This window comes from Lolium perenne, chromosome 7 (genome assembly GCF_019359855.2).
Source record: "Lolium perenne isolate Kyuss_39 chromosome 7, Kyuss_2.0, whole genome shotgun sequence".
Taxonomy (NCBI): Eukaryota; Viridiplantae; Streptophyta; class Magnoliopsida; order Poales; family Poaceae; genus Lolium; species Lolium perenne.
The window spans coordinates 52,480,455-52,502,126 of NC_067250.2; positions in this window are offsets into that span (position 1 = coordinate 52,480,455).

Here is a 21,672-nt window from a genome sequence, read left to right on the forward strand (position 1 = left end):
TGGATCCAAAGCTTTGGGTCGACATGAGAAGAATGCTGCAAAAGTAATTATTTTCATTCATTTGCGCTCTATATCGATATGCCTCTTTCGTTCATTTCCTAATATCAAGTAACTAATAACTCTCTTGTTCATTTAATTTTCTTTGCCTCGTAGGGTTTGGAGACGGTTCTCAGATCAAATGGTCGGTGAATTCAAAAAAGAGCTAGAATTTAAAAGGTCACTGACTGGGGATATTCAGCCACCGGGGACCAATCTATGTGGATACTATGTTTGTGAGTTCATCCGGAGATACACCTCTGAGCGGACGCCGTCGGAAAACAACGTCAAGAGGAATAACTTGCGGAAGACGCTTAGTCCAGAAGCTCGCTTCCGACCAATTCAAGAGGAACTAGCAGGATGGTTCATGAGGGAAGTCCTCCATCATAAAGGAGAACACTATTACGAGGACGTAGAACTTCTGATGCAGTAAATTATGTATGGAAACTTTGTTCAAAATTGTATATGGTCATCCGATATTGAATATATATTGTATATTCCTCTTGAATTCTTTTTGGTTCTAATTTCAAATTTGTTTAAAATTGTACATTCATATGCATGTATGTAGTACCGTAGAATATGTGAAACTCCTTCAAAATTAAAATAAAACACAAAAGAAATAAAACAATACAAATTAAAAAGAAACCAGATTTAGGGGGGGTAAAACCCTAAACCTGCGGCGGCCTTTAGTCGCGGTTGGCCAGAAGAACCGCGACTAAAGGTCCTCCGCCCCGACGGTGGCCTGGCGCCCACGTGGACGTGCCTTTAGTCGCGGTTCGTAAGCAACCACGACTAAAGGGGGGGGGCTTTAGTCGCGCTTAATTGGTCCCGGTTGCGCAACCGCGACTAATGGCAGTTGCCAACCGGGACTAAAGCCCCTTTTTCTACCAGTGACGGTTGCTTCATTGCTCCGAGCCACACATACGAGAACAGATTGGGATTGGACAACACCTTTAGGTCACGACCAAGCCAGTCTGGGCCTTAGGACATCTTCAACGGGACGACGCATATCGGATGCTGAAAGTGGTCCCGCGCGTTCGTTTGTGTCGCCCCGCAGACATGAAAATGGTCATTTTCTACGCGCGTCCGTTTGTGTTTGGCGTGTTCCCAGCGGGCCGACGCATTTGTCCCGCGGAAATGAATTTGGATGTTCAAACCTCAAAGTAAACAAGTTCAAAGTACTCAGTTCTTACATCTAAATATTTGAAAGCCTGCAAGAAATGAGGTGATATCGACGACTACACAATGTCTTCATGGCCAACCAATGCCCACTGATCGTTTGGACATGTTCTCGTCGGTGACTTCAACATTTATATGCAGCTGCTGCCAGGATGATGCCCTAGAGATTGACGCAACCAGCTCACCCTGGAAATCTCATAGGTGCTCATTCCGGCCAGCACGACACTCGTCCTCAACGATCATGTTGTGCATGATCACACAACAGGTTATCACCACATGCATGGTATTCAGCGATCATGTTCTTGCCGGGTGACGGATAATTGCCCACCGAGTTTGGAGCACACCAATTCCCCGCTCCACATCTTTCCTAGTAGCATCTTGCTTCATGACAAATTAAAGCTCTTCGTTTTTTCCGTGTTTGGATTACGGGCAGTCTTCACCAGTGTGGCCCAATTATGATAGATGTCATCAACGACAAATGCGGCCAACAACCTACCCCGACTCTGATCCTATTCTCCGACGCGGCGAGGCCCGAACGGACGACGTGCACTACAACGGTGCGGCGGGGAGGGGTTGGGGTGGCGGTGTCACACTATGACAACAAAGAAGGGGAATACGAATTAAGGAAATCCACGCGGTCGATTTCGTTGTCCCTGACCTATGAGACCGGGTTAGAATACGAGGACACTCGGCGCGACCGCGCAGCGTCCTCAGACGCATCCAAGGCACATATTTGGGCACTAACTAATCATTGCATTGGCACTACAAAATGTGTTGTATAATAGATACCGTGACGCCTGAATACAGCCAAATGGATGCTTGGTCAATGATATCTTACAAATAACTATCTCTGGATATTTAGATTCAGGCCTCTCAAAGGGTATAGACACAATCAACACCTATCATGCAGGAAAGCGATAGAAATGCAGGTGAAACACACCTAATGAAGAACTAATCACATTGCATGGCAGGCCACTAAGTTTGTGATAAACAGCCGTATCCTTATGGCAAGCATGGCTGCAATGCTCAGGAATAGTTGGGATCGATGAAACTAAGACACTTTCCAAGTGTAAATGAAGACAGCTGAATGACAAAGGCAAGCATGCAGAACAATACCCCAGTTGCTGTTCTTGGAGCACCATATTATCTTGATGCTGAATGTGTGATGATCTAATAGCATAGGCCCTCAGCTCAGCAATCCCACTACTAATGGCTTCAGAAATTATGATGTAGTCAGCATAACAGGACACTGTATCTCTCACATAGCTTACTGCAGCTATGCCATGTGTGGTACCTTTGCAACATGATTTTTGACCGACCCCTTAGTGTAACCCCACTCATGATTAATGTGAGAATTTTTGCCGGTACAGCTTGGATCAATGCGTGACCGGTAGAAACACAGAACCAGATCTAGAATCTTGTGTGCCCTACAACCCAATTTTCATGGAAAACATATATCCAAGTTCCAAAAAATTGTGAAATCTTGCATATACGGGACGAGTAGAAAAGTAGAAACACATTAATGTCAACTACTGTCCACCGTTTGCGCGGAGTATACCTTAATAACTATTTTAGGAAAAGTCTTGTTTTCTTATAAAGGAAATATATCAATACTAAGATAATACCAAGTACATCTGACTTCTGCAACAACATAAAATCGAGATCAAGTATATATATTAAGGATGCACACAAAGAGGGAAAAAAAGAAAGAAAGAAAAAAGAAGTCACCGCAAAGAAATCAAAGCCTCATAGTTATAAAGAGCAACAATGGTGATGTCTAAACTTTAAAAAAAGGTTCTCCAAAACGATGCCTCCAGTATGGTAACAATGCACAAGCGATGTTGTCGTTCGGCCTGACCACCAAGGCCAGATTCTAGATTGTCACCCTCGAGAAGGTCCAATCTCTAAACAATGCCTTCAGTAAAGAAAATGACTAGGGAGCCGTCATTGCAGGTACAAGCACCAAAGGTCAGACTTCGGTTTGTTTTTTACCGAAAAATCGAGAAGCAAACCTCAAAGCCTCGTCAAGAACAAAGTCATCATGTGTCACCGACTCACCTCACCACCCCTCCTCAAACATTGCTGCAAAATGATGATCTTTCGACTCACATGTGCTGCGTGCACGGTTGTGGTGTGGTTATCGCACACAATGAGAAGTGTAGTATCTTCTCTCCATCCACTGTCAGCGCTCCCTGGAGTAGTCACTAGCTCTGCATTCGACACGAGCATGTAATATGGTATCTCTAGAACTAAACATATTCTTCAAGCGCAAACCCGTTGATATCGAGGAGACAACGCGTCGAAATATGGTCGAGTTAATTGGCATATATGGCACACCCCCTTGATTGCATGTAGAGATGCCTGATGCCAGGGGCCAGCCTCACAGGACCTCTAGTCACCACCACCGAGATGTGAGAACCCAGAACTGAGCCGACGAGGTCAACGGCATGGAGGCCTATAACCGGCAGTGGCGAGTTTGGTTGAAGAACTTCCTTGAAAATGAACCACAATGCCACTAGCCAGAGAGCTAGGAGATCCATGTGGGCTGGCTTTTAGTGACATCCCGACTCCACACCCACGTCTTCTGCCTAGTCCCTAGGAAGCGCTAGCTCTGTCCTATCTAGGATGCACCGAAAACACAAAAGTCTATTCCAGCCCACCTCGATAGATCAATCTGATATAAATGCACATATCAACAGAGATTTAGTGCTGATTTTCGCACACGAGGACACCCATAATTGTGTGGATGAAGATCCCTCGGATAACTGCCGTGGAAGTGCCTACCGAAGATGGACATGGCGATGATGGCCGGAACTACTAGGGCCAAGGAAAAGACAAAGAAAGGTCGCCTCGCCGCGGTTGTTTGCCGTTAGATGGTTTCCTCCGAAAGCGGCAGGGTTGCTGGGGTGGCACACGCGAGGGCTCTAATAGAGCGGCGGTGGAGTTGCTATGGTAATAATTGAAATACACATCTATTAAGAAAAATGCATTTCAAATCCATTTCGAAATCTCATTCTTTGGGAAATTGAGGACAAACACAATTATTTTGCACCTATTAAGAAAATTGAATTTCAAATCCATTATGTCATTTTTTTTGAAAAATACGAATACATCAAGAAATTTTATGGCGGCTCACAAAGTGCTGCAAAAAAAAATCTTATTGGGCTATGTAGAGAAGAACAAAAAAAATGTATTGTAAAAAGCTTGTGTAGAAAAAAAATTACGGGTGCACACCGAAAGTTGTCTTTCTACACAAGCATCATATGGTAATTTCTAAAGTTCCATTTGCTGCCTTACCAACAAAGAAATAAAGAAAGTAATGAGAAAGAGGAGATGTGAGGTGTGGTTCACGGGGTGACCAACAAATGCATGCGAGTTAACGGGAGCCATCAAATCAGTCAAGTGCTTGCCTCAGGGCATGGCCCCTGACAAGTTACTCTCAGCTTTCTCCTCCTAGCCAACACCTGCCATTTGCAGTGGACATGAGCACCTACCACTGTCCAATGACTACATGTATGATCTCCCTGTAAAATGATGGTCAGGGGGACACGAGTGTCACCTCACCACTACAGATATCCTGCTAAGTTTCCCCTCACCGTCTTTACAGAAGGGAAGGCACATGAAAAAGTGAGAATTATTGAGGCATCAAGCTTGATGATGATTCTTTCTTACCATTGGGCCTCTGACCATCCTCCCTGTGTGATTGATGGATTCCTCACCAAACAGCAAAGGTGCCAGCATCGGTACATGGGGTTTGGTCGCGGTGACAGAGAAGGGGAGAACGATAGGGAGAGATCTGTTTAGAAAATAAAAGCCGTCTTATCAGAAAAGCTGTGGGGGATATGGGATCACCTTCCCGTCTTGGCAGATCGGACGATGATGAAAGCTGAGGAGTGACTTGCCTTGCCGTGGCAATTATTTAAAATAGTGCTGACCGGTTTGACCGAGCCCAAGAATGCTTCACTAGATAGGTGATCTGCATGCAGAATACATAGGTTTAGGATGAGCTGCACCCACATGCACTTGGGAAACCTATGGTCGTAGCCTTTTTTTTTCTTACTACTATTCTATACCGTAAATGTTTTTTTTCCAGTTATGTTGTTGCACAATGACCTGGTATTGAAGGTATCCAATTATCAATAAGATTATAATGTAACGGCACTTCTGTAAGACTGTAATTGATTTTTGCTATCTCTCTCCGCACAATCTAAGAAACCTAGTCCCTTTGTCCCATAATATAAAATGTTATTATGATCCATTAATTTGTATATTGGATGTAATAACATGTGTTATTGGACAGAAGGAGTATATAGTACCTAGTCAGACTATTTTTGTCACCGCTAGTTAGTTTCTCTGGAAAACGTTCAGGTTCTAGCATGAAGTTTATCCCCACAAATTATGTTATAAAATATGGCCACTTATGATGTGAAAACAAAACACATTTACTCCTTTGCACACATTTAACTTAGTTATAATTTGCAAGAGCATCCTTAGCAAATCTCACATATCACCCTGAAACCCAAAAATGGGGCCTATGTGTGGTTTTTGGACACTTTTTTTACTGGAGCATACACCGCAAACGGGTTAGATGTACATTTTTTGCAGGTTACCCTAAAGCAATCCGCGGACACATTTCAGCTATTCCACATCACCCAATCCCCAATCCACCACCGCCTCCCCGCGGCACATCCCCTTTGTCTCTAGACACTTTCCTTCCACCTCGTGCCACTCCGTTGTTGTATCCGTCGCCTCGAAATGTGGTTGATTAACTCCACCAACCCACGCCATGGAGATTTCTCCGGGTCCCGCACCGTGGAGGCCCCACGTCCAAGAAGGTACTCTGCCACGAGTTCGACTCGCCATTATGAAAGCTGAGGAGGGACTTACCTTGCACGGTCAATTATTTGAACGAACGGTGACCATTTGACGGAGCTCAAAGACGCTTCACTATATAGGTCATAGGTGGTTACATGCATGCAGCATGCACAGGTTTGAGTTGAGCTACACCGACATGAAATGCACATGATTCTTATTACTCTGTACTGTGCAAGTATTTTTTTTTCAGTCATGTTGTTGCACAATGGGAAAGTATACAATTTTTAATAACAGGAAAAATATTCGGTGGGTGTACTGGCCTGCTGGGCTAGCGATTGCAATCCACACCAGGTGGTGTGTACCGCGTCAAAGGCGACTCCCAGCCGGGAGCTCCTATTTAGCGCATTTTGCGTCAATTAGCGAGCCTGCGCGTACCCGTAGGTTTATTGGGCTCGGCCCGTTTACTGCTTTGCTGATTAGTTCGCGAGCTTCTTTCAATTTCGTGCGCTGATTTCTGGTTCGAATGATGGTACAAAAACAACGGTTTGCATACTGGATTACTGGCGTACAGAAACATCAATTTTTAAGCGGGAGCGAACCTCCGTCCCGCTCGAAGCGGCCACTTCGTGGGCCGTCTGGGCATGGCCCAACAAAAGGTATTGCCTCATTTTTCGTGTTCTTGTCGTTTTTATATTTTCTGTTTTTTTTATTCAGATAAATTCCAGATCTGAACGTTTTCGAAAAACAAGAACATTTCGAAAATTTCGTTTTTTAAAAATTGAACAGTTTTAGAATAGAACATTTTTTGAAGTTGAACATTTTTTAGAATTGAACAAATTTCAAAGTGAACATTTTTTAAAACTGACCATTTTTAAAATCTATTTTTTTTCAAATTGTACGTTTTTTGAAACTGAACATTTTCAAAATCTAAGAAAATTTCAATTTTGAACAAATTTAGATTTGAATAATTTTAAAATTGAACAAATTTTTTGAAAAATTCAAATCTAAAAAATGTTCAGTTTTTAAAAAGTTTAAATCTGAACAAATTTCGGATTTGAACAAATTTCGAATTTGAACAAATTTCGTATTTAAACAAATTTCGAATTTGAAAAAATTTATAAGTATGAACATTTTTAAAATCTGAACAAAAAACAAATCTGAACCAATTTTGAAATCAGCAAAACCTAAAAAGAAAACCAGAACCGAAAAAACATGGAAAAGACCAGTAAAACCGGAAATCAAAGAAAATACAGGGTAGGCGCTAAATGGGCCGGCCCACTCCGTCCGCCGCTTCAGGCGGGAGCGAATCGCTCCCGCTATGAGCGGGGAATAGGGATGGCGCTCCCAGCCGGGAGCTCCTATTTAGCGCATTTTGCGTTAATTAGCGAGCCTGCGCGTACCCGCAGGTTTATTGGGCTCGACCCGTTTACTGCTTTGCTGATTAGTTCGCGAGTTTCTTTCAATTTCGTGCGCTGATTTCGGGTGCCACTACACGAAGACCGACCTTTGAGAAGGGAAAAACCCATCCCGCGCGCGCTCTCGCGACTACACGTGTCGCGCGCGGAACGTGTCCCCGGGAAAAGACGCGAATCGTTTTCCGGGTTTGGTTTTTTCCCTTTACGCTCCGGTAGACCCGTTAACAATATGCGGACCCGTTAAGATTCTTTTTCCCTTTACGCGCGCTGTACGTTTTCAAAAAATTGGGCGGGACTTCCTTTTTGGGTTTTTCCCTTTGTATTTCCGGGCTGTGAGTTTTCTGGGGAATTAATGGGAGGGAGGTAGCACTTTCAAATAACAATTTTTTTTTTAAATTCCAACAGAGTGCTACAAGAAGACATACGTCGAAGCGAGTGCTACGGCTCGGCTTCGCCTCGTATCAAGGCGCCTTCGGCGCATCAAACATTATAAACATAATGAATGGCAAACATATGTCGTTGTCCCCGTTTGTCGTTACCCCCATACGTCGAAGCAAGTGCTACGGCTCGGCTTCGCATCGTATCAAGGCGCCTTCGGCGCATCAAACATTAATAAACATAATGAATGGAAAACATATGTCGTTGTCCCTGTTTGTCGTTACCCCCATACGTCGAAGCGAGTGCTACGGCTCGGCTTCGCCTCGTATCAAGGCGCCTTCGGCGCATCAAACTATTGTTCTTTTTTTTTCTATTTTTTTTCTTTGGAAATATTTTCGTTTGATTTTCTCTTTTATTCTCTGGAAAGATTTCCGTTTTCTCTTTTATTGTCTGGAAATATTTCCGTTTGATTTTCTGTTTGTTTCTCTGGATAGATTTCCGTTTTGTCTAGCGCAGGTACATGTTTGAAGGGTTGTGAAGTACATCTGCGACGTAGGGACGAGTACGCCGTCGGAACCAAGAGGAGTACGAGGTCATTTCTCTGTTTGTTACAGTTGACGGGGAGTCGAGTACAACTTATGTAGGAAGAGGAGTACATGACTGTGTCTCTTTCCTTTTTCTCTACCGTAGTTACAGGTGCAAAGGCTTGTCGAGTACAACGGTGATGACGAGTCGAGTACAGTTCACAGCAATAGAATTTCAGACATATGATACTAGCATTAACATTACAGTGTCAATAAATTCGAGGAGTTTCTCAAATATTACATATAAAATATTGAAAAGTACGCATGACACTAGCATTAACTAATACCAAATAGAAATACTTGTACGTAATTTGTTGCGTGGTTCACATTGTTTCAGTACGACACATTGTACTTATTTTAACTTACGCCTCACATTGTAGCTTTGTTATGACAAGCTTGAGCCAGGCACTGCCATGTAAGAATGGAGATCCTCTTTCATCTTTGAAGCTAAATGAGCAAATGTCTCCTTCTTTCAGGTAAAATTCTTCAACTATATCTCGGAAACCTTTCTTTATCATAGCTTTCCCATTCTTATCCATCTTCATGGTAGCATACATTGTAATGTCTCCCGATGAGCAACTGACAGCAACTTTAACCGGTTCTTGTATGAATCCCCAAATGTGTTCATTAGTGAATTCTTCTGAAAATTCCTAAAAAGATATTAACGAACCATTATTAGTTTTATGGTACACTATGTCAGAAGTTTTCTTGTCATGTAGACAGTAAGTATTTAATATAATTGACGAGATAAACTTACGAAAACTCCGATAAACTTACCATCTTACATATGCCTCTTGTAACAAATGATTTAGTCATGGTGCAAATATAATGTTTAATAGCTGGTGTCTGGTTCGTGATGACTTCATTTGTCAGGTGGAGTACTTGATTGTAATTCATCTCCACGTGGTTTCCAAAGACGCATGCTTCGTCAAAATTTTCGTCTCCATACAGTCCAGGTCCTACAATCAAGAGGTATTAATTTTCATTGAAAACTATATATTGACTGTAATGTTTGCTTTTTTAGTTGCTAGTATTTGTACCTCTAACAGTTATTTTGCCCATATGTGAGAGAAACTGTGCATAACTTTCATCAATATCTCTGTCAACACCTTTGTTTGTGCTGTTGTCACTTTCATCATTGCTTTGGCTGTTTTCAATGGCAGTGTTGGTTGTACCCTGATTACCTGTTGCCTGAATTTCCTAAATATGACGATTCATTGTTTGTAGATCATATAGTTTAGATGCATTAAGATTTAAACAAAATTAAATCAACTTTCATTGCACGGCATGAAATAATATGGTTTCTAGGAAACTAAGCATTAAATTATGATTATTTGAAAACCTGGTCTTGAGGGTTGACGCCGTATGTTGGATAGTTGTTGCACAAGTATCTGTACTCCTCTGCCCTTGATTGCGCAATCTCCTGAATTCTTGCAAGCAGTGTTTCCTAGAGATGACATTTGAATTAGTATTAATTCATTCATTGTAAATCATATTTAAATTGAATTTAGGTCAACATTCATTGTACTTGATGAGTAATATATTTTTTGTTGAACAAAGCATTAAATTTGATTATTTGAAACCTGGTAGTGAGGGTCGGACTCGCATATTGGACAGCTTCTGCACAAGTAGCCGTACTTCTTTGCCCTGTTGTGTGCAGCCTCTTGCAGTCTTGAAATCATTTTTTATGTAGAACAAAATGGTAACCATCAAATTTCATATGCTTGCAATATATTTTGGAGACCATAGAACTACAGATTATTCATGAATGCAAACAAATAAATTTTGGATATAAATAGTTTATTTCTTTCAATTTAGTTCGAAGTGATAGTGAAATTCATGTGATTTATAGTTATATCTTTTCTTATTTGTCATTTAAATATCATAGTGTGGAGTATTAGTATATTTTAGCAACGAATATATTGTTCATGACCTATATTAATCATTTAACCTTGTTTTCTTGGTTGTCTTGGAATTAAAATTTGATATACTTATTGATATCTCTGTGTCCGCCTACATTTGACCTTTTTTCCTTGGTTGACCTGGAATACGATGTATGTGTGTAATGTTTGTTCCTATCAGATCCATGAGCGGAAACTTCAAGTTCGTGCTTGATTCACGAGGTGGAAAAAGAAAGCGTAGTGAGACTGTTTTCCACTAGACCCTAGATCTGTTTTCTGCATTATTGTGGTATGCGACTGATCTATTTAGAACATAGAGTTTCCACCGAATCTAGAAGTTTTGGAGATATACATACCAATGATCCGAAACCTGGGATAGTTTTCCGAATTGCAGCTGGTGTGCTGTGATGGAGATGCCGGCGATGCTCCCTTGCTTTCTTTTCCTGTTTTGGATAAGGATGTGGATTCTTGCAAAGCGGTTGGTGTGGAACTGTTGATTTTACAAGCCAACTAGAGTAGTTTTGGTGTGGTTTCTAGCCTATGACATTTCTGACCTACTTCGGGGTGTTATTGTCCATTCACTTTTATATTTATTCTATTATGCTTCTATACATTTGGGACCTACTTGGGGGCATTATCGTCCACTCTCTTTTATGTTTATTCTATTCTGCCACTATTACATCCGGGAGCTACTGTGGGGCCTTGTCGTCCACTCTCTTTTACACTTATCCTATTCTGCCTCTATGACATACGGGACCTACTGCGGGGCTTTGTCGTCCACTGCTTTTTATATATATTATATTGTTCCAGTATCCTGTGGATGTTGTGGTTCATTAGTTTCAAATGTGTGGATGGGATTGTTCTCGAAAAGACAAGAATAGGAAAGACAAAAGCGCGGGTACCAAGGGGAATAAGAAAAAATTCCTTCTTCTCCAGCGCAGGTACGAGTGCAAGGCTTATACAGTACAGCGGTGGCGGAAATGCGAGTACAGCGTCTTCACTAAGAGGAGCACTGGACCTTGTTTCTCTTTGTTTCTCTGGATGTGCAAGCATTGTGGAATACGGAGGTGATGGAGAGACGAGTATAGTGTCCGCACCAAGGGGAGCATGGGGTCGTGTTTCTCTTTGTTTCTCTGTAACAATTTTTGTTTTATCTAGCGGAGGTACATGTGCAAGGATTGTGTAGTACAGATGTGATGGAGAGACGAGTACAGCATCCGCACCAAGGGGAACACGGGGCTGTGTTTCTCTTTGTTTCTCTGTAACAATTTCTGTTTTGTCTGGTGGAGTTACATGTGCAAGGCTCGTGGAGTACGTAGCTGAGGAAGAGACGAGTACAGCCTCCGCACGGTGAGGAGTATGGTACCGTGTTTCTCTTTGTTTCTCTTCAAAAATTTCAGTTTTGTCTAGCGCGGGTACATGTGCTAGGATTGTGGAATACGGAGGTGACGGAGAGACGAGTATAGTGTCCGCACCAAGGGGAGCACGGGGTCGTGTTTCTCTTTGTTTCTCTGTAACAATTTCTGTTTTGTCTAGCGGAGGTACATGTGCAAGGATTGTGGAGTACAGATGTGATGGAGAGACGAGTACAGCGTCCGCACCAAGGGGAACACGGGGCTGTGTTTCTCTTTGTTTCTCTGTAACAATTTCTGTTTTGTCTGGCGGAGTTACATGTGCAAGGCTTGTGGAGTACAAAGATGACGGAGAGACGAGTACAGCCTTCGCACGGTGAGGAGTATGGTACCGTGTTTCTCTTTGTTTCTCTTCAAACATTTCAGTTTTGTCTAGCGCGGGTACATGTGCTAGGATTGTGGAGTACGGAGGTGACTGGGAGACGAGTATAGTGTCCGCACCAAGGGGAGCACGGGGTCGTGTTTCTCTTTGTTTCTCTGTAACAATTTCTGTTTTGTCTAGCGGAGGTACATGTGCAAGGATTGTGGAGTACAGATGTGACGGAGAGACGAGTACAGCGTCCGCACCAAGGGTAACACGGAACCGCGTTTCTTTTTTTTTCTCTGCAACAATTTGTGTTTTGTCTGGCGGAGGTACATGTGCAAGGATTCTGGAGTACAAAGGTGACGGAGAGACGAGTACAGCGTCCGCACTAAGAGGAGCAGAAACTTGTGCTCCAACCAACATGGTTGTTCGAAAGAGTACACTTGTTACACATTGATAAACACTGGTTCGAAACATATGTTTGCGGAGTTTCAACTTCGCATACGTTACAAAAGTACAGACACTAAAAAAGTTGTAGGTAGTTCAAAGCAACTTCTTAGTACAGAGGTTTGAAAAAGAAAAGTATTGCATTCGCATCTTTTATCAAACTTCAGTTGTAGAAGTAAAAGTTTTCTGATGCTTCCACTGGGCCATCATCTTGCACCTGTAAATCAAAAATTTAACACAAAAGGTTTATTAGGAAAACATTATTTATTGTAAATTCACTACAACAACTTAATAATATTACTTTATTTTGTATTCAATGAGCAACTTAATATTATCTTTATTTTTTGATTGTACCTGAATCCTTTGTTTTGGAGAAGCAGGTTACTTTGCCCCCTGTTATGATACGTTAACAAGTTTAAAAAACAATTTAAACGGTTGCTGTATTGGACATGTAGTTGAGGTTAACTCACATTTTTTTCACTTCTTGTTTTTTCTGCAGTGCCTTCTTGAGTTGGAGATGCAGCTTCTTTGTCAACCTGGTTTTTTGTATTTAAATTTTATTAGTCTTATATTGTTGTACTTGGAACTTTAAATTTATGATTTGTAAGTAGTTCAATTAGTTAAATTTGAACAGACACAACAAAAAATTGCCAGTGTGATTATGTCTTTTGTCGTACCTCATTATTTGCTATCCTTTCATCTTGCTGAATTTGCTTGCAACGTTCATCCTGTGCTTTCTTGAACAATGCGAAAGTTTGTCTGAGATGAAATGTTGTCTTCTGTAAACTTTCTATAACTTTAGCTTCGTTGTCAGAAATTTCTTTGACAGTAGTTGCTTGGTTTTCAGCAGCTGTTCCATTTTTGAGTCGGTCAAATGTAGTTGGTACTTTGTGTGATAGGTCGTATGCGCTAGTCAGCAAGTTGTCAATCTGTTCCAATGTATCTTCTGATACACTGGTGTTTTCTTCTTCAATGGAACCACCAGTTGGAATGCTTGATCCTCTGAAAGTACGCTTTGCTGACATCATTTGGTCTTCATGATGCGGATACATTCTTTTCAGTGGATTCCTTTTCTGGTAGTAAACTATGTCATTTGGTGCTTTCCACTGTTATGATGAGAAAATGAAAACATTGTATTAACTTATGCAGTACGAGATATAATTAACAAAAAAGATAAAGGGTCATTGAATTTTTCTTACAGGTAAGTTTCCAAATATCCAGGTATTGGGGTCTTCCCCGCCTTTTTTAGCACAGTCTGCTGCAGTGATGCTCTTTAGTTTTTCATAATCCATGAAGTGTGTACGAGGTGTTCTTGTGTCCAGGTCTGAAAGGCCTTGTTTCATACAACAGTCAAGATATAACAGAACTGGTGCTATGATGCAGCTAGGCAGGGCAGTCCATTTTGATTTAGATTTTCTGTACTGGATGACTGCTCTCTTGAGCTCATCTACAAGCAACTGACACAAATCCATGTCCTTCAACTTTGATATGTCCAGATTTTTTACCATTGCTGCCTCCCTTGACACACGGACAGCTGTTCCAGGGCATATGAATTTCATGTTCATTATCAACACAAATACTTTCAGAGCCAAATCGTCGTTTGCTTCGTCTTTAACCAACAGCCTTAGGAGCTTGCGAAGGTCATCAGTATTCATATCCTCATTTTTCCTAAATCCAAGCTCAATCTTCAACTCATGTAATGTTTTGTCGTTGCCACTTTCTGATGGTCTAGGAGTTGTGTTTGAACCGTCTGGCAGCCCAAACAGCAGATAGATAGCATAAGAAGTAATCTCAATTACTTTGTTTGCTACTCCTAGATTCAGAGTCATGGTTGCTGGATCTATTCTATTCATAAGGAAGCAGGCAAGTCGGATATTAATGTTTTGCCTGATCTTGCTGTCAAGCAAAGGACCCAAACCTGCATCCCGAAGCCTTTTTATATGCCGTTCCTCCAATATTTCAACACAGGTGAATAGCTGTCTAAGTGAGCATCTTACTGTCTTGTTGATCGTTCTGGCCATAAAATTTATTTTTGCCTTTTTTGCAATCCTTCTTGCCTTTTCCTGTTTCTTGCCTTTATTTTTTTTATCTTCTGAATTTTCAGATATGTTCTGCATGATTAAAATCAATTGTGTTAGACAAAAATGTTTAACAATATAATAAATGCATTTATTTTGCATCCAATGTACTAAGAAAATACTCATATTTACCTCGTTGTATTCATCGTTTTCTTCAACGCTGGTGTTGTTCTCTTCGTTGTCGTCATGCTCAGCGTGGTGTTTGGTGGTTGCGAGACGATTTTCTTATTGCGGCGGCGTTTTCTGATTTCTTTCCTTCTTTGGCAGATTTTGTAGGCTGTGTTTTTTCTTCTTCATTGATATTTGGAGCACTTTGGCTAGAGCTGGTGACTACTGTCTCTTTTGTAGATGACAATCGTTTGCTTCTCCTTGGATTTTTAGAACCAATATCGGCAGTTTTCTTTAACATGTTTTCAGACTCTTTTTCCATTCTTGCTGCCTCTTTCTCTGATGATATATTCTTGTTCTTTCTTCCTGCAAGGCTATTCAAAATGTTTCTGCGAGGAGGCGGTCTGACTGTTGTTGCAATATTTTTAGAGGAATCTGCGCTTGTTCTTGCTTCACAATTTTTCCTTTTAGAGTGTATATTTGCATTTAATGCATTTATGTTGTCTTGTTCTTCTGGGAACACAACCGCCAGTGGCTTCAAGTTTAGTGGGGCAATTGGAGCTTCCTCGTGATTTATAGTGGCTGCAATAATATCGCAGAAATCATCTATCCAAAGGTTAATACATGGAAATCGTATTTAAAATTTAATATAATTGTTTGAAGCTATTATAGTTTTATATAGACGCATTTTAGTTGTAGAGACGTTTTAGTTAATCTTAAACTCATTGTCACGGGTGGTAAGTACAAGAAAAAATTTATATTAGAAATTTTGAATTTTTTTGTTTTAATATGCTTTAAAGATAAACCGGTTTGACTTCAAAGGAATCATAAGAGTAACACATTTTTGCATTGATGGATAAGTTTGTACATTACCTTCATTCAAGGACGGTGATTCCTGCTGACTTGTCATACCGGAGATTTGCTATTCTTCCTGAAATTGAAATGCAAAAATCTGCATGGGAGGAAAGCATCTGTTTAAATTTATCATGGAAACTATTCTTAAATTAATTTTGTTAAGATGAGTGCCATAGCGCACTTTCACACATAAAGCTGTAATTATGTCTTAATTTGATAAGGCAATATGTGCAGGGGGTTAAAGTTATTATTTAAATTTTCCTTGGTTTCTACTCATGGTTACACACATAATGCTGTAGTTTTGCCTTAGATTAATAAGGTTTGTACCTGCAGATACAGAGTGCATTACAGAGCTAAAACTGTTTACAACAGTGAGACTAATAAGCAAATAAATATTTAATAATGAAAGGTCTTCTTTAGATGCATATGCCATTTATTTCCTTAATTTCTATACCATTGGAGAAGAAACTAAAGGATGAGCCATCAGTTGAATTGATCCATACTGTGCCCGAGCTCACAAATCTAAGATCTCTAAAGGCACGCGCCGTCGCGGATTGAAGGGTGGCCGGCGGAGTCGGCGGAGTGAGTAGAGTAGCCACTGTAATCCCCGCAGCAACAACTCAGATCTCCACAGCTTCCTTCACCGCTGGTCGATGAGGAGAAGGGGATTGTAGAGAGGATAGGTGTTTGGCGGCTCGCTAGGGTTTGCCCTCACTTTTTGCTGGACCGGTGATGGGGGAAGAAATGGGAGCTGCCGCACAGTCTATGTGTTCTAATTTGTATATAAGGAATACAGGTGTGGAGACAACGAATTCAGGCATCGTAGTGCAGTCTGTTGCTTGATGGGAAACTAACCTCGGATGGAGCAGCAGTGGAGACTATCTTGATTCTCCGACAAGTTCTTGTACGGGGTCGGCCTATACCGCGTCCTTGCGCTGAGTTCTTCCATGGGTGTTTGAGTAGATTAGAGTTTAGTATGTAGTTTTTTGCCCTAATGCAGTTCTAATATAGATGTAGAAGACGAATTTGGTTGATATTGTGGGACCCACCACGTCAGGTTTTTGCGGGATTTTTTGATATTCTGAACAATACCACTTATACTCTAACGATTTAATTCATTATTTTAATAATGGATATTATTACCAGGTTGTTTCTTTTGGTTTTGGTTGCAGCTGGGGATATTACAGATGCGGCACGAAGATCAAATATTGTATCTTTTTGGTTTTAGTTGATAGTTTCTGTTTTCTGTGATATCTAATGTTGCTGATATTATGTAGTACGGTTGTGCTGTATGCGCGAGTACAGGCGTGGCACGAACACGGGTACAGACTGTTGGTAAGGGTTGAACCAAGGTTGCACATGTACCTCCGGTGGCATGTGGCAGGACGCGTGACACATTGCTAGTATCTTCGCCGCGAATGCGGAACGGCAGTTGCTATGGTGCCGTTGGATCTGCCTCGAGAGAGGAATCGTCGAGTCTCATCCGTCGCTCCGAAAACTGTTACGGACTGAAGACTGTGGGGAGCTCATTCATGTCCCATCCGTCGCCTCGGAATCTGTTTTCGCTCTCTATATAGATTGCGTGGAGCTCTCCATAACTTCCTGTGCTTCTCCGTTGCTCCAATCCACCAAAGTCTTGTCTTGTTCATCTTTTTCAAGTTGGTTCATCTACGTTAGGTATGACGTCCAATTCCACGGTCAGCAACCTGAAGCGGGGACGCGGTCGCCCTATTGGAAGCAAGGACAAGGTCCCCGGGCGTCGAGGAAGTTGAAGGCTGCCGCCGCCCCGCCTGCGGATGTACTGAGGCCCAGTGGGGGTGTCACTGCCACCGGCGAGAATTGCCTGGTGAGCGTCGCGGCCGCCGCGTCCGCCGGTGCCGTAACAAGCTTTCGGGTGCCACGGGACATTCCGGCCGTCGCCGTCGTGGAAAATAAGCCACCAGTGAAATGCTCGTGGAAGGAGGTGTCGATGACCTTGTCACCGGCGCACGAGTTCTTGGTGTTCGTCACCGTCCCAGGGCTGATGAAGCTGAGGCTTCCGGACGCCTTTGCCAAGGCGTACGCGCGGTACGATCCGGGCTATGCACTCTTGCGAGAGGCGAGTCCGAAGCAGGAGCCATGGAAGGTGTCGACTGTCTGGGAGCATGGAAGCCTGTACCTTGCTGGCGATTGGGGCATGTTCGCTGCTCTCTACGGTCTTCAGTCTGGGAATGTCCTGTCCTTTCGCCACAGGGAGGATACTGCTAGCTTCGTTGTCAAGGTCTTCAACAACGAGGCGTGCCGCGTTTCGTTCCTCCCTCTGTTAGACTAGTATTAGCGACGTCGTCTACAACGAACCGGCTTGTGGAATCTTCTGATTTGTTGCCCTCTTTGTTCTTGTATTCTGTTCTGTATATCCGTATGATGTAATTTTCATGGTATTGGTGAAGTTTCAAGGAAGTCTGGGTACTTGTTTTTTTGAATTTGTACTTCTTGGTTTTGTTCTTATTCAAATGGTATACATTCTTTACGAGTACTGTGGTAAAACTGTCATCAGTACAGCTGTTCAACGGAAACGAGTAGAAATATCGTGTCTGTTGGTTTTAGTTAATAATTTCTCTTTCTTGTAGGTACAGTTGCTAAGAGGGCGGAGTACAAAAATGAAATTGACGGGAGTACATCTGATTTACGAAGAGCAGCAGCAGATTGTTTCTGTTTGTTTTTGTTCATGTTTCATTTTATATAAGGTATATATTGTTAATAGCCTGGAGTAGTCCGTTGCAACTGAAAGGAGTACAGGTGCTGCATGGAGAGGAGTACGAGATTGTTTCTGTTGGTATAGTTGGTTTCTTCGGTTCTATGGGATAGGTACAGTTAGTAATAGCGTAGAGTACAGTGTTGCAACTAAATCGAGGACAGTTGTGTCATGGAGAGGAGAACCAGATTGTTTCCGTTGGTTTCTTCTGTTCTATGTGATAGGTACAGTTGGTAATAGGGTAGAGTACAGCTGATCCCAGTTGATAGTTATGGAGTATTGTCCAATCAGAATCACGAGTACTAATACATAGTATGTATAAGTACCGAACGATGTGCTGCATAGGTACATTTATGTTGTTGATGGAGTGCTAAACCAGCAGGTGCACTGTACTGCTGTACAGCATGATGCATAAGTATGGTTGCATAGCATGCAATCGATGCGTAAGTACGGTTACATAGCATGAAATGGATGATTTTAATGCTCTGTATTAAACTTATTTTTGGAACTGATGGACGACCCCTTCATCCCTGTAACTGCTTTCACCCCCACTACTTTTGACGGTTTTATAGGTGTTGGCGCATAAGTGTTTTTCATGGTCTATAATTAGCAACCGCTACTACTAACTGCCAACTCCAGTCCTTATATTCTGAACATTTCCTTGTATCTCTATCACATCATCCGCTGAGAAACAAAAATATACTGCGGCGAAGAAAGATTCACTCTTCTTCTCTGCAATCATCATCAATGGAGCAGGGTTCTTCCTCTCTCGTTTCTGAGATCGCTTCTGGTCCATTGACGCATATCAGCGCTCACTCAGACGTCATCACCGTTGCTAGAACGTCCCGAGGTATGCCAGGTATGCGCACTGCTATCCGTGAGGATGCAAGGTTTCCGTTTGGATTGCCTTGTCTGCTGCATTCTGATCCTCGTTCATGGCCCGCTGATCGTACTGAACAGGTATTCATTGTTTTCCATTGATTGCACGAAAATGTTTGTGTACTGTATTTCACACTAGAGAATTCGTAAATTCGCAGGGTATTGACGCATCGCTAATGCCACTGGACTCTCCTTCCGCAAAAGCATTTGTTCCTTGTACACGGGAGGGGCCTGGCGACAAGCACTGGGTTGGTTCCAATGGCGAATGGGTTGCAGTTGTTCAGGAGCAAGCACGGTGGTCTCTGCTTAACGTCTACACAGACGAGGAGATCCCTCTGCCATCCGTTCGTAACGTTGGCATCGTTCCTGATGGGCCTTTCTTGTATCGGTATGATTTGGCACACATGCAGTTGTTGAAGATTCAGATAACTGCTGAACCATACAGGGTTGGAAACAGATGAAACTACTATGTCATAGCAGTGTTCGATAAGATGATTGCAATCATGCGTGGTGGTAGTAGGGACGTGCAGTGGAGAATCCTTCGCAACGATTACCTTGCACCTTCAAGGTATGTTGATGCCATTCTTACGGCTGGTAGGATCTACGCTGTTACTGCACCCAGAGGGGACGTCCTTGTTTGGGAACCTACTATTTGGGGTGAGTTTTTGATTTCTGTGCTTATAGTTTAATTTTTTTCTTTATTTTTGCACTTATTTTTTTATTGCGTAGTGTTCTTTGCATGACGTTATTCCTAGTTATGTAATATCTGATGTATCTTAACTACATTTAAACAAATAAACAGGTGCTGGTGCTGCTCCTCGGGTGATAGCTGCTCCAGAGATTATTGAGCAGCCAAACTTACATGGTGCTGTTCATGATGGTAACAACATTCCTCCCGGCACGTGGTTCCTTTCTCCGGGGCATGAAGGCACCATTCTTTGGATTAATGTTAGAGGTCATGGTGAACCCAGTGAAGGTGATCCCATGGATCATATGGGTAGGGCGCTACTGAATTACCCGTCCATGCGTTGTCATGTTTATGCAAGAGATTCTTACAGTGAAGACCCCGTCACACCAAATTGGGCCAGGCTTGAAGATCTGCAAGGCACATCTGTGTTCGTTGGTATAAACTACCCTTTTCTGCTTGGTCCTCCTGATGAAGCTGGTGTCGACGGTGTCCATGCAGCTCCTGTTTTCACACCAGATTGTGTGTTTGCTACTCACAAGCGTTTCCACCAAGTACCACAGCCTGTTCCAGATTGGTGCAGGATGTCACTCAATGGTGGAGTTGGCATTGGTTCCACTTTTGAGTATGGTGTGGCTAACTGGGGTGATATTGTGGAGTCTCCTATGTGGTTTGTTCCTACTGTGCCAGTTGGAGTGTGGGGATTTGGCTTTTAGAGATGAAGAAGTGTCTGAGAACTCTATAAGTGTCGCTAGTGAAGTATTTTAAGTCAGTTATATTGCAGTTGTGTTCTTTAAACCATGTGTTGAATTTGTATTAAAGTTTGTTTCAAGGATGTTTTATTCTTATATGTTCCTTTGTTTGGGTTGTATTGAAGAATCTTATATGTACTATTGTAAATTTTAACAGTCTTCTGGTTATTCAAGATGTTGTTGTTCTTGACTGTTTATTTATCTGTTTAACCACAATTTTTCTCTTTCATTATGTAGGTACAGGTGCCAGTGTGGTGGAGTACATATGTTACCTTAAGACAAGTACAGCTGTGGCACCAACAAAACCAATTATATAACAACATATGTAAAACTGGAACCATTTTTGTTTGTACTAAAAGTATCATGGTTTGTTCCTCTAAACATGTTTTGTTACATTCACATCTAAACATAGGCTTTTAAATGAGTCGCCTGTTAGAGCAGGTTCACCACCGGCACGACGACCCTTACGGCATCATCTCCTCCAGATCGTTGAGTCCTCTAACCGCCATCTTCTGCGATGTGTCATCCTCACCCCTGAGATCCAACATTGCCTGCGCCGCTGCAATTTGCTCCGCTAGGCCCTGCCCTGACAAGTGTGCCCACGATGATGCTAAACATATCTGCAGTAGCAGTAGCTTCCGTCACAGCTTCGTCTGTCTCTTCTCCTCTGCCATCTTTGGCTATGTTGAACTTTCATAATTTAGATGTCTAATTCAGGACCAGGAAAGTAAAATTGAGACAAAATTACCTATGGGAGTTTGGGGCTCACCACAGGCAGACTTATAGTATATCAGCAATTCTGAATATCCTGCTATAGTTCGCGCCGTGCTGGTGCTAAGGAGTGGATAAACCTAACCCTAACCGTGTTTGGCAGTCAGTCAAATTTAATAATGCCTTAAAAATCATCGGGAATGGGAGAATATTATGTAGTACTAGTAGTACTAGTATTTGTTTAATTAGATAAGTATTACAACACACAGGATGATATATCCTAGTGGTTCGAAGGTGTTACGCATAGGTCGTGAGTTCAACTACTCTTACGTGTCATTTATGTTGAGGTAAAACTGTGTGTGGATATAAGGTGATGTGGGACAGTTTAGTGACAGCGGT